Source organism: Cydia pomonella, chromosome 5 (assembly GCF_033807575.1).
Source record: "Cydia pomonella isolate Wapato2018A chromosome 5, ilCydPomo1, whole genome shotgun sequence".
In the NCBI taxonomy this organism is placed as follows: domain Eukaryota; kingdom Metazoa; phylum Arthropoda; class Insecta; order Lepidoptera; family Tortricidae; genus Cydia; species Cydia pomonella.
Genome location: NC_084707.1, coordinates 4202748 through 4215098, shown reverse-complemented (window position 1 = coordinate 4215098; position 12351 = coordinate 4202748). Strand labels below are relative to the sequence as shown.

At 38.2% G+C, this 12351-nt stretch overlaps 1 protein-coding gene across 1 annotated transcript in view; it reads right to left on the bottom strand.

The window, feature by feature from the left end:
- LOC133518447 (endonuclease/exonuclease/phosphatase family domain-containing protein 1-like) overlaps positions 1 to 12351 on the bottom strand; it is a 42941-nt gene that overhangs the window by 9834 nt on the left and 20756 nt on the right. The window lies entirely within an intron of this gene.

Here is a 12351-nt window from a genome sequence, read left to right as displayed (position 1 = left end):
CTAATCAGCTTATAAGATAGGGAAATTTACAATATGAAATATTGTCAATTAAGTCAGTTTTGACGACCGGTTTGGCCTAGTGGGTAGTGACCCTGCCTACGAAGCTGATGGTCCCGGGTTCAAATCCTGGTAAGGGCATTTATTCGTGTGATGAGCATGGATATTTGTTCCTGAGGCATGGGTGTTTTCTATGTATTTAAGTATTTATAAATATTTATATATATCGTTGTCTAAGTACCCTCAACACAAACCTTATTGAGCTTACTGTGGGACTTAGTCAATTTGTGTAATAATGTCCTATAACATTTATTTATTTATTTATTTTATTTATTTATATTCTGTACACGGAAATTAGAAAACAGCGCATTCATTGGACAGTTCACGCCACGCCAGTACCTATAAGATGTTTAAAAGATGTTGTTGCCAAAGTTGGTAGAACTTTAAAAAAATTGGTCGCTTAAATATCCACTTATCCACCATCATCTGTCTCTTAATTACTCTTGTCTAAAATGCTTTGTTTGTTTTATTGTCGTTGTATGCTTGTTCGATTGATTGCACTTGCCAGACCGCTGCAAGTCCAATCTTATGTACATCTAAAACAATGATGAGATTGATGAGGCAGTGATTAACACTCTTAATGGAAGTACTTCTCTCCTTCGGTTACTTCAGCCGTGTATAATGTTCATTGGTACGTTAAATGTTGTTAATGCAACACGCACTTATTCTACATACGCATACGTACTTCATTTATATATATATATATATATATACTTAATCGGGTCATAAGTTCCGTCACAAAGTTTTTAACTGATAAAAAAGCTATAAGTAGGTACAGATCCCTTATCATTCATATGTATGGGTTGAAAGCTTATTTAATGCTGAATTACTTACAATATAATTTAACATTTGATGTCTCAGTTTTGCATATTTCTATGTCATATTCGGAAATTAGTTATAAAAATAACATGCAAAAAATACGCGACCTGTTCCCTATTTATTTATTTTCCGCCTTTACATGGTTAAATCTTACATACCTGGTTGGTTACTAAGTTCTGTTACTCGATTTGCAACCTCTTTATTTCCTTTAAAACAAATGCTACCGAAAAAACAAAAAGCGGCCAGGTGCGAGTCGGACTCGCGCATGAAGGGTTCCGTACCAGTTATGACGTATTAAAAAAAATCTACTTACTAGATCTCGTTCAACATTTTACCACTTTGGACACACATTTTACCACTTTGGAAGTGTCTCTCGCGCAAACTATTCAGTTTAGAAAAAAAAAATATTAGAAACCTCAATATCATTTTTGAAGACCTATCCGTAGATATCCCACACATATGGGTTTGATGAAAAAAAAAAATTTTTATTTTATGACTTATTAAAAAAACTACTTACTAGATCTCGTTCAAACCAATTTTCGGTGGAAGTTTGCATGGTAATGTATATCATATATATATTTTTTTGATTTTTCATTCTGGTATTTTAGAAGTTACAGGGGGGGGGGGGGGACACATTTTTTCACTTTGGAAGTTTCTCTCGCGCAAACTGTTCAGTTTAGAAAAAAATGATATTAGGAACCTAAATATCACTTTTGAAGACCTATCCATAGATACCCCACACGTATGGGTTTGATGAAAAAAGATTTTTTGAGTTTCAGTTCTAAGTATGGGGAACCCCCAAAATTTATTGTTTTTTTTTTCTATTTTTGTGTAAAAATCCTAATGCGGTTCATAAAATACATCTACTTACCAAGTTTGAACAGTATAGCCCTTATAGTTTCGGAAAAAAGTGGCGGTGACATAATCGGACAGACAGACGGACATGACGAATCTATAAGGGTTCCGTTTTTTGCCATTTGGCTACGGAACCCTAAAAATGACATAATGTGGTGGATTTGTGAGCTATAATTATATACCACACATAACGCTTATCTCGTCGTATGTATAATGAATTGAAGCCTAAAAGAGAATCGTATCGCAGTAATTGCGTTGCACAAATGTAAGCACCCGCCAAACATGATTTTGAAGTTGCTTGAAAACCTAAAAATCAACAAACAATTTGTTTATCGCACAATTAATAGATACAATAGTACTCAGAGCTTCGATGACCGCAAGAGGTCTGGAAGACCACGCACCGTTGGTCTGGAAGACCACGAACCCCAGCTCTAATAAAGGCAGTGAAGGCAAGAAACCCCGTCCGGAAGCAAAAGTTGTTGGCAATACAGATGTCTGTGAAGAGAAGCTCCCTAAAAAAAGTTATCAATGAAGACCTTGGCCTACACGCTTACCGCAGACAAAAAGGTCATTTGTTTAATGGAAGATTAAAGACTATGAGGCTAGAGAGAAGTCGCGTGCTATTGAAGCGGTACGCACAAAATGGCCAACGAAAAATACTATTTACAGATGAAAAAAAATTTACCATTGAAGAATGTTGTAACATACTCAGTGATCTGTGATCTCATATTTCTGTGAGAAAGGTGTGAAAACAGGGGCCAAAGTTTACCAGGAAACCGTTCTCGAACCAATAGTGAAGCCCTTAAGCCACACTCTATTTTAAAACCAGCCATGGGTCTTTCAACAGGACTCAGCTCCTGCACATAAGGCAAAAACAACTCAAGCCTAGTTTCGAAGGAACAACATTGACTTTATTGCCCACGAAGACTGGCCGTCCTCCAGCCCGGACCTTAACCCCCTGGATTATGCCATATGGCAGGTTATTGAGGAGAAAGCCTGTGCTAAACCCCACGCAAATCTTGACTCCCTCAAGCGGGACAGTGACGGAATTAGACATGACAATCGTGCGTGCCGCTATTGATGACTGGCCTCGTCGTTTGAGGGCCTGTTTCAAGGCCAGAGGAGGCCATTTTGAATGATATTGTCATACATAATTCCTGATTTTGTGTACTTCATTTTAATATATAGTTTATTCAACTTTCGTTCGTATATTTTATGTAGATAAATATTATTGCAGTAACAGAATTTAGTAACCAACTAGGTATATTATAAGTATGTTGCTGGGTTCTCACGAATAAAGCGTTAACATCTGGTGTTAAATACGAGTAAACATTAATAAAGTACTAATATTGGACTTTGTTTCTGACATGATATCGGTAGGATTATTATTAGAAGCCAAAGTCTAAATCACATCATGTTGTGTTAATCTGTGAATGAAGGCTATATATAATACCTATAATAAGGCTATGTATACTACCTATTAGTTGCCTTTTTAGAAATATGGTCGCCATCAGATATATCGGAACGTCCAAGATGCTCACAAATATCTGAACACGCTTCTATTGTCAAGGCGCTAAAGTGCGTGGTCAGATATTTTTCAGCAGCTCGGCCGCTCCGATAATAAATGATATTTAATTTATATCTGATGGCGACTGTACGTAGTCACTTCAAAGTAAAAAATTAAAACTAACTTGAAAATGAAACTTTATTGATACCAATAGTTACAGGACGTCTCGTTGTGAAACTTGTTAAAACAGTACTAATAAGGCGAAATTCTAGTCTAGTTATTCATCTAAGTAATTTCTTAATTGTAAAGTCAGCATTACATAGTTAATAGCAGACAAAGCAGCTAAATATATCTCAACGCGTCATTATTACCACAGCAGTAGACTGAGAGTTTTTTTATACAATTTTGATGTTTGACGATCTTTTTGTGAAATTCTTATTATTAAGTTTACCATATCTATAATAGTTCAATGTTTTTTTTAGAACAATAATAACTGCATCAATAAATTGCTCTGATATTTAGATTAAGATGATATTTGTAAAATTTGACGATTTAAAAGTGCTTGTTGCTAGGCCTATTTGAATAAAGAATATTTTGACTTGACTTGACTTGTTATGACATGACTTTTTGGTCACGTTGGCTGCCACACTATACTATCTGACGCTGGCTGATAACCATACACTACGTATGGTCAACCACAACTACCAAGGGAAACTTTAACCCTGCGAAAAGTTTTACGAAAAACCTAATCTAGTCGGTTAAACTTGTAGCTAATGACACCCGTGTCATAAAATTTAACGACCGATCTGGCCTAGTGGGTAGTGACCCTACCTGAGAAGCCGATGGTCCTGGGTTCGAATCCCGGTAAGGGAATTTATTTGTGTAATGAGCAAATAAATCTTACCGGGATTCAAACGCAGGACCAAAACGAAAAAAAAAAAAGATAATAAACACTTAAATACATAGAAAACACCCATGCCCATGGTGAAAACACCCATATATTTTAGTAGCCACAAGCCTTGTTGAGATTACTATGGGGCTTAGTCAATTTGTGTAAAAAAATTCAATCCTTATTTATATATTCAAAATGAATTGACCCCAATTTACCACAAACATAGAGTGCGATCTTAACGCTTCCCGGAGTCGGATAAAAGAAGGAATATAGCTATATAAGTAATAAAGAGACGAATGTATACAACACATGTGCATCACAGCCGGATTTACAAACTGTTCGTGTGAAGCAAGATTATTGTTCAGCCAAGGTTAAATATAAACTCTTATCAGCACACAGCATAATGCTTAGATGTAGTTACAGTGTATGCTATTGCCTAACACTAAGCCTACAAAGAGGACGATTACTATACAATAGGTCGTCAATTGACAGCCAAAACTTAATGATAATGTAATGTAGTTCTTTAGGAACCTCAAAATGTGATAGGATGTGTTTCTGTTTGACGATCGGTTTGGCCTAGTGGGTAGTCATCCTGCTTATGAAGCCGATGGTCCCGGGTTCAAATCCTGGTAAGGGCATTTATTTGTGTGATAATCACGGATATTTGTTCCTGAGTCATGTGTGTATACCTACATATGCATATCGTCGCGTAGTACCCAAGCTAGTTTTAACATTGCGCACCAAGCTTCCCGTAGTTGGGCAGATATCCTGATAGAAAAACACTATAACACGTTGTGGTGGTTCAAAGAGCTTAAAAATACAGAATTATACATAATTGCATAAAAAAAAAACTCACTTAGGCCATTTCGGTTTCAGGGTACAGACGTTTCATTAAAATGAAAACAAACTACGCGGGTAAAACTACTATTTTTTCGTAAAAAAAGTATTTATGACAGTCCCTCGTTATAAAAACTAAGGGCAGGAAAACCACACTATAATTAAAATGTTAAATCATTGTCACTAGAGCTACGAGTATCTACTTAGATTAGAACATACAAAAACAGGAGCCTTAAGCCATAGATGCGTTGTCGAATTTTGCGAGGAGCAGTATTATAGGCCTTATCATCTGTGTCAGATGTTTTAAGCAGCATCCTGGTGACGACACTTGCGTTCGTGGCTGTATAGTCCTAAGCGAGAGATTATCCCGCGTCCACACACACGGCAGGTGTATGATCCCCCAGGTGGACGGGGGTTGGAGGCCTGCTCATGACGCCTCATGCGTTTCTCTTTTAAACAGGTAAACCACGCATCATCGTGCTTGGATTGACCATCATGAATAGCACGACGCCACACGGGTCGGTCTTAGGTCATTTTCTGCCATTGGGTGCATGGGATGTTAAAGGCAACCATATAACGCTTGACGCAATCTTTAAAGCGCAGCATTGGTCGCCCAACCGGTTTTTTTGCGTCTGCAACCTCTCCGAGCAGGATTTGGTATGACGAGTCTGTTCCGTTCGATACACATGCTCAAGCGACCTTGGTCGTCTCTTCTTTAGTATGGCTGTGATACTAGGGAGCTGTGCCTCGCATAGAACCGACTTATTTGTCACGCGATTCTTCCATGTATGCTTCGCAGACATCGCATATGAAAGGTACGCGGTAAACGAGTCCGTTCCATTCGATACACAGGCCCAAGCGACCTTAGTCGTCTCTTCCTTAGTATGGCTGTGATACTAGGGAACTGTGCCTCGCATAGAACAGACTCATTTGTCACGCGATCCTTCCAAGTATGCTTCGCAGATATCACATATGAAAGGTACGTGGTAAACGAGTCCGTTCCATTCGATACACAGGCCCAAGCGACCTTAGTAGTCTCTTCTTCAGTATGGCTGTGATACTAGGGAACTGTGCCTCGCATAGAACAGACTCATTTGTCACGCGATCCTTCGCGTATGAAATCGCATATGAAAGGTATTCACCCGGCTTTCTTGTTTCGCGTAAGAGGTCCAGGATTCCGCTCCGTACAGAAGTGGGCTTAGGACAAATGCTTGGTAAAGAGCCAGTTAGGCCAATCAAATAAGATCCAAAAATAGCGTTTTCAGGAATTTATTCAAAGCAAACTGGAAATCCGTTTTCATACTTTAATTTGATCTTAAATGCGTGTAATCAGAGTTTGCTCCATCCCAAGACTACCATATCGAGCACTAGGAGCACGTTTGAAGTAAGAACAAGTTTTTGACGTTTGACGAATGTGTTATGTTAAGTGAATATGTTAAGATGGTATAGGACTGAAATTATTTAAATAATTCACTACACCTAAATAAATAACAAATGTTCTCATATTTTGTGGGAGTCAAACCCACGGTTTTCCGGTACAATGTTATTTCCAGATATAAGGATTTTGTGACATCACCGTGACCTATCTGTCTTGGTTCAATGTATGACTTTTTGCCAAAATATTCCACTCGTCAGTGATCTCATCATTACAAAACCCGCGATACTACGATTTAAAAAATATTTAATAGAAACTTTTTCCGGAAATCCAGACGCGGAAGGCACACCGGATAGGAACAAGTTTTCATTGACAAATAATTGCAAAAACCGTATTAAAATGGCCATAGAGGTCATTCAACTATGTACTTTGTCAAGGCATTTGACTCTCTGACCTTACAGTAATGACATTGCTCGCCGTTTTGTCATATAGGTATTATGGAATGGGTCACCCTCAGATTTGACTGAGCATTTTATCGTTTTGATCATTCAAAACTCTGCGTATAGTAGTATAATCTGCTTGAATACGACCATGTTGAAGACGAAAGTGACGGACCCGCGGGAAATTACTTTTTTCTTTTTTTATCTTTTTTTTTTCCGGGTATGTCCTTAAACTACGTCCAAAAGAGAGGTATGGGCAATGTGAATGTCATCTCGCCTTGTGTGGTAGGGCACAGCACAGCAGATGTCATTCCAGATCTAGAGCAGAGCCCAACTGGGGAAGTACCTCCACCTTACAGAAAACCGCAGCCAAATAACACTTGACCCTACTCATAGTGTTGTGTTTCTGCCGGTGAGTAAGGTTGCCAGAGCTCAACGAGGGGGGGTGGGGTTAGGGTCGGCAACGCGCATGTAACTTCTCTGGAGTTGCAGGTGTACATAGGCTACGGAGACTGCTTACCATCAGGCAGGCCGTATGCTTGTTTGCCACCGACGTAGTATAAAAAAAAAAAAACGTAGTCCATATTTTCCTCTCTGGATACATTATTGAAAATATTTTGACATAATTTGTTGTATGTACGGTCGAGGAAATTGATTCTTTAGCAATTTGCGGTTCAAGTAAATTTGGTTGTACATACTTATGCTATGAGCTTTCCAGTGTAAAGTGAACCACAACCTGCTAAAGAATCAATTTCCTCGACTGTACCATATCTATGCGCCTACGTTTGCTCTTATTTCGGTTTTTTGATTATTATAGGAGTTAGAAGCATTTAAAGTTTTGTATGAAATCTGTTTTTCGCTCCAATTTTTTTTTATACCACGATGGTGGCAAGCAAGCATACGGCCCGCCTGATGGTAAGCAGTCACCGTAGCCTATGGACGCCTGCAACTCCAGAGGTGTTACATGCGCGTTGCCGACCCTTTTTTATAATAATACAAAAATCTAAAAAAGTCAAACGTAGGGCATAGCAAAGGTTAACATACATCAAATTATGTATGTCCGAAATGTCAAAATAAAAAGAGGAAAATGGGGACTACGTTTGTATGGAGAATCGGCCGTCCTTTTTCCTCTTAATTTGACACTGGTTCCTGCAACCTATTTTCGTAATTTTTTATACGGTTTATTTACTTCAACTTACGGTTAATTTACTACAAATAATTCAAATAAACTTCAAAATAAACTTAATTTACAGCTAATTGCATAATAATTGTTAAAAATGTCACTTAACTTATTACAACAATTAAGCGAGTGTTCGCAACGGTAATTAAATAACGGTACCATTGCACTGTTAACTGACAATTCGTAAACCTTGTTACCCAGGCATAAGGTTCAAAAAATGGTCAGTCAAGAGCGTTACCTACGTCACGTCAACTATAGCAAGGTATGCTAATTAGACAAAGACTTATCTTTGCGATAATGAATGAGGACGATGCCTGCAGCGATTTGGATAACCTAGACTGTAAAAGTGTTATTTTAAACGTCAAACTTATATGAGATTATGGCGTATAAATAACACTTGCACAGTCTATGAGTTATCTTGATCCAACTCTACCTAAGTGCATTGGGCAGTCTTCAAGGCTAGTACCAAGACATTTTGTTAGAAAATCGTTAAATAGGTGAAACAACTTTCTTCTTGTGACTCGTTGGCATAGTTGCGTTCTCCTGGGCTACTCTTAAAACCTTCGTTAATTTGTAAAATTCAACAAACATGCATTTTTTTGGCACTTACAAAGCCCATTCCAAAAGGGGCCATCTACTAACCCCCGTATTCATAAACGTCTACTAAAGTTAAAAAGCCGCTAATAATCGTTTGTCCCTTTCCGACATAGTGGTATGAAGAAAAGAGACAAACAATTATTAGCGGCTTGTTAACTTTAGTAGACGTTCATGAATAAGGGGATAAGTCTGTACTTCAGCTAATACCCTTCAAATATAGGGTGCTTTTCGGTAACACCTTTATTTTTTACTGCCATCCAACGAGTAAATTTGGTAAAACATGTACAGTTGCAATTTTGGCAGTCAAATATACATAAATTATGTATTTTAAGAAAGATAATAGACCCAGCTTTTGTTTTATGTAAGATTGAAATTCAACCATGTAAAAAAGAAAAATAAATTGATATCACAATCACCTTGAATATTTTTTGCGTGTAATTTAGCAGTAAATAAGCTTTCAACCCATAATATATATAATAATAAGGGATATGCACAAGCACATATACATTTTTTATCAGTAAAAATCTTTGTGACAGAACTTATGAACTAAGTATTTCAATAGTACCTATTACAAAGCTGTAAGATGTATTCGGGTAATTTCGGAAATTGGGTAATCCCTATAATCATTCAAAACTCACTCGTATTCCTTTGTAATAAGTCCCATCCGGAATTATCCGCCACTTTATTAGTACTTTTTTCTAATCGTCAACTGTAATGGTTGAATTAAGATATCGTATACCAAACTGTTATTTGGTACTTTGCATGTATGGGCTCCCAATTCAACTATAATATTAATTTCGAAACGGTTTAATTTAGTCAACTATAATGAAATTGACCAATCACCGCTCGCCGCGGTCAAGAGGATGAAACAAAACGATGACACCCTTAAAATAGCAACATCCATAGACTACGAATACCGCTTAGCGTTGCTTGTTAGTCTCCATAGGCTACGGTGGCCAAAATCAAGAAAAAAACTGTCAAAAAATTTAATTTAGCAAGAAGCAAGTACCAGGGCGTCATGAGTTACGAGAAGGTGTCACCGACCAACCCGCCGGGCCATGGCGGCCGGGGCGCGCACGAGTATGAAGGTATCGCGGCTGCTCGCGTATCTTAAATAGCTGTATACTTTTGGTTTGTTTAACTATATGATTCTATTAGTTTAAAGTATTATTTTTGTTGACTCGTAGAAAAAGTATTGTATACAATAGTGATATAATCAAGCTTTTCAATCTCGTAAGCCCGGTACTCCTTTCCTTTCAGAATTACCCGAATACACTCGTTTTTTATTCGTCCTTTCTTAATGATATCGAACTTTTGACTACACCACATACTGAGCAACTTAAAACAGTTAATAAGCACAATTTGCGAGTCACGACTCCGTAACCTGATTACTTTCAATTAATACATCGTTGAGAACGATTTACGTGTCTGGCTCTACATTTATGCTTATTTTAGCAGAATACTAAATAGGTTTTAAACAAGTAGGTAAAAGCTCGGTTATTCGTACTGTTTTACGTATCTTAAAGATTGGTTTTATACTTATTAAAAAAACATGCTAAGCGTATAATAGGTAAGGCTCGGAAAATCGCCTGTCTTTTGAAAAAACAACGAAATAGGATTTATGAGTCGATAATGTTTGTTCACAGTCGACGGACATATATAATCATTGGGGCATATTTAATCGTTGATATTGGTATAAGAAAGTCACATGACTGGCGTTTTCCGAGCCTTGATTATTAAGTTAGTGATAGAAGCGAAAGATGTAAGTACTTATAGTACATAGGATTTGAAAAGAAAACCCGACCCGGGAGGCGTTTGACGTTTAAAATAACACTTCACAGTCTGTGCGGTCAAAATCGTTGCAAAGTAATCTTGGTCTAATTCTATCAATATCAAGCTCGCGAGATCAGTGAACGGCGACTAATGTAAAGTATGATATCAACATTGGTTTTTAAATACATCGGATGAGTAGAGTTCGTCATCCACGATGACGCGCGGATTTGTCAAATCTAACCTTTGATAATATGACATTACGAGTCAAGGTGCGCGTCTACATGAATGACACGATCTACAGAGGTACGAAACGGACATGATTAATAATTGCTCTTAATATAAAAACCACTCAGTTATTCGTGTATCAAACAATTTTTCTGGCAAGTTTTCTATTCAGCCGTAACACGTTACGTGTGCCATCGTTCACATTGTTAACTGACATATCTTGAACCCTATTGCCAAGCACATACGATCTACCTAAGGTCAGAGTGTTGCTATATTATCCACAAACCAAACTGACGGCCGGGGGCGTACAACTTCTCATTCACGCTTACGTGGTCATAGCAAGAATGAGCGAGATAAAGATAAGACTTCGGCCGTCAGTTTGGTTTGCATTTAGTACTTCCGCCACCAATGTTTACGTTTGCGTGGGAGCCGATACTTCCCGACTTTTAGAACTTCTTTACGGCCGATACTTGGAAACTGGACTGAAGAATGATAATGATCTTGTTTTGCAGGTAAGTGTGAAGGTTTTGTAGAATTTAAACTATTGTAAATTGTTTATAATTTCGAGGTACTAGAAATACATTTTGTGCGAGTTGCCCGCCGCTTAGGAGTCAGTTTTGATACACGTGAGTTCAATACATTTTTTGTTGGAAAGAAAACGTTTTAGACACAAAATGGATTGAAATTACGCGGTGGACACAATACCCAGCATTTCATAGGGAAGCGCTCCAACTACAACATTTTCAAAACTTGTCCAGTAAGTAAATTATTCGCCTTATCTGGTTTTTTTGCACTTCGCAGTTGCACTAGATGCGACACTAAAGTAGGGACTTTATCTATGTTAAGGAAAATTAAGAATTATTTTGTAAATAGTCATCCACGAGTACGTGAACGTTATCGTCATTTGTCTCCCCGAAAATATGGTAAACACCTAAATAGCCTACAAGATTGGCCATATCGGTCACGTGGCCAGTTATGCTAGTCGTGCAAAACAATGCCGTGCAAAATGGACGGACAATATAAATATAACTGCTTATATCCTAAAGCGTTGAACACTTCCAGCGGTGTTTTCATTCGATTTGTTCGCGCTCGTGTCGCAATTATGCAATATTTTCCATTCTTATTGTCGCATTAGGCAAATAATACTCTCAGGTAAAGAAACAGGGCTATGTAGGTGAGTGTGTGTGTGTGTGTGTTTTTTGTACTTAATACTTGTCCCCATCCATAAACGTTTTTATGAAGTTAATTTTCACTACAGCTGTTCTTTAAAATCAATTGTGCAACCTATCTGTCTCCATAGTTGATTTACAAGGATCCGAATTAGAGACAAATGTAACGGTCAAACCGTTCGACCAGCCGTTGCGTTGTGGACGTCTTTTGAGTTTATACCAGACGGTCTACCGCGAACCACGTCCGACGTGTTGCCTCTCTGTCGCACTTGTAAATTCGTACATAAGTGTGACAGGGAGGCAACACGTCGAACGTGGTTCGCGGTAGGCCTTCAGGTTCCTCCAAACTACAACAACCACAGGCCGGGTTCGTCCCAAGCCGAACCCTCGCGTATGGCCCGTAGAAAAAAACCGGTAGAGCTAAAGTTCATACAATACTTCGAGAATAAGAGAGACAGCTGAAAGCCTGGCTGAGGCCTTCTGGTCAAAAGTGTGGAGGGAGAGGCCTCTGGATTATACTGGCGGATGTGTTGGAAATATTTAAATAATCCTTTTGACAGATATGAGCAGCAGCAGATGAGATGTGGTGTAGTGACATATTGCTCGGTCCGTAGCTCGCTGAAGA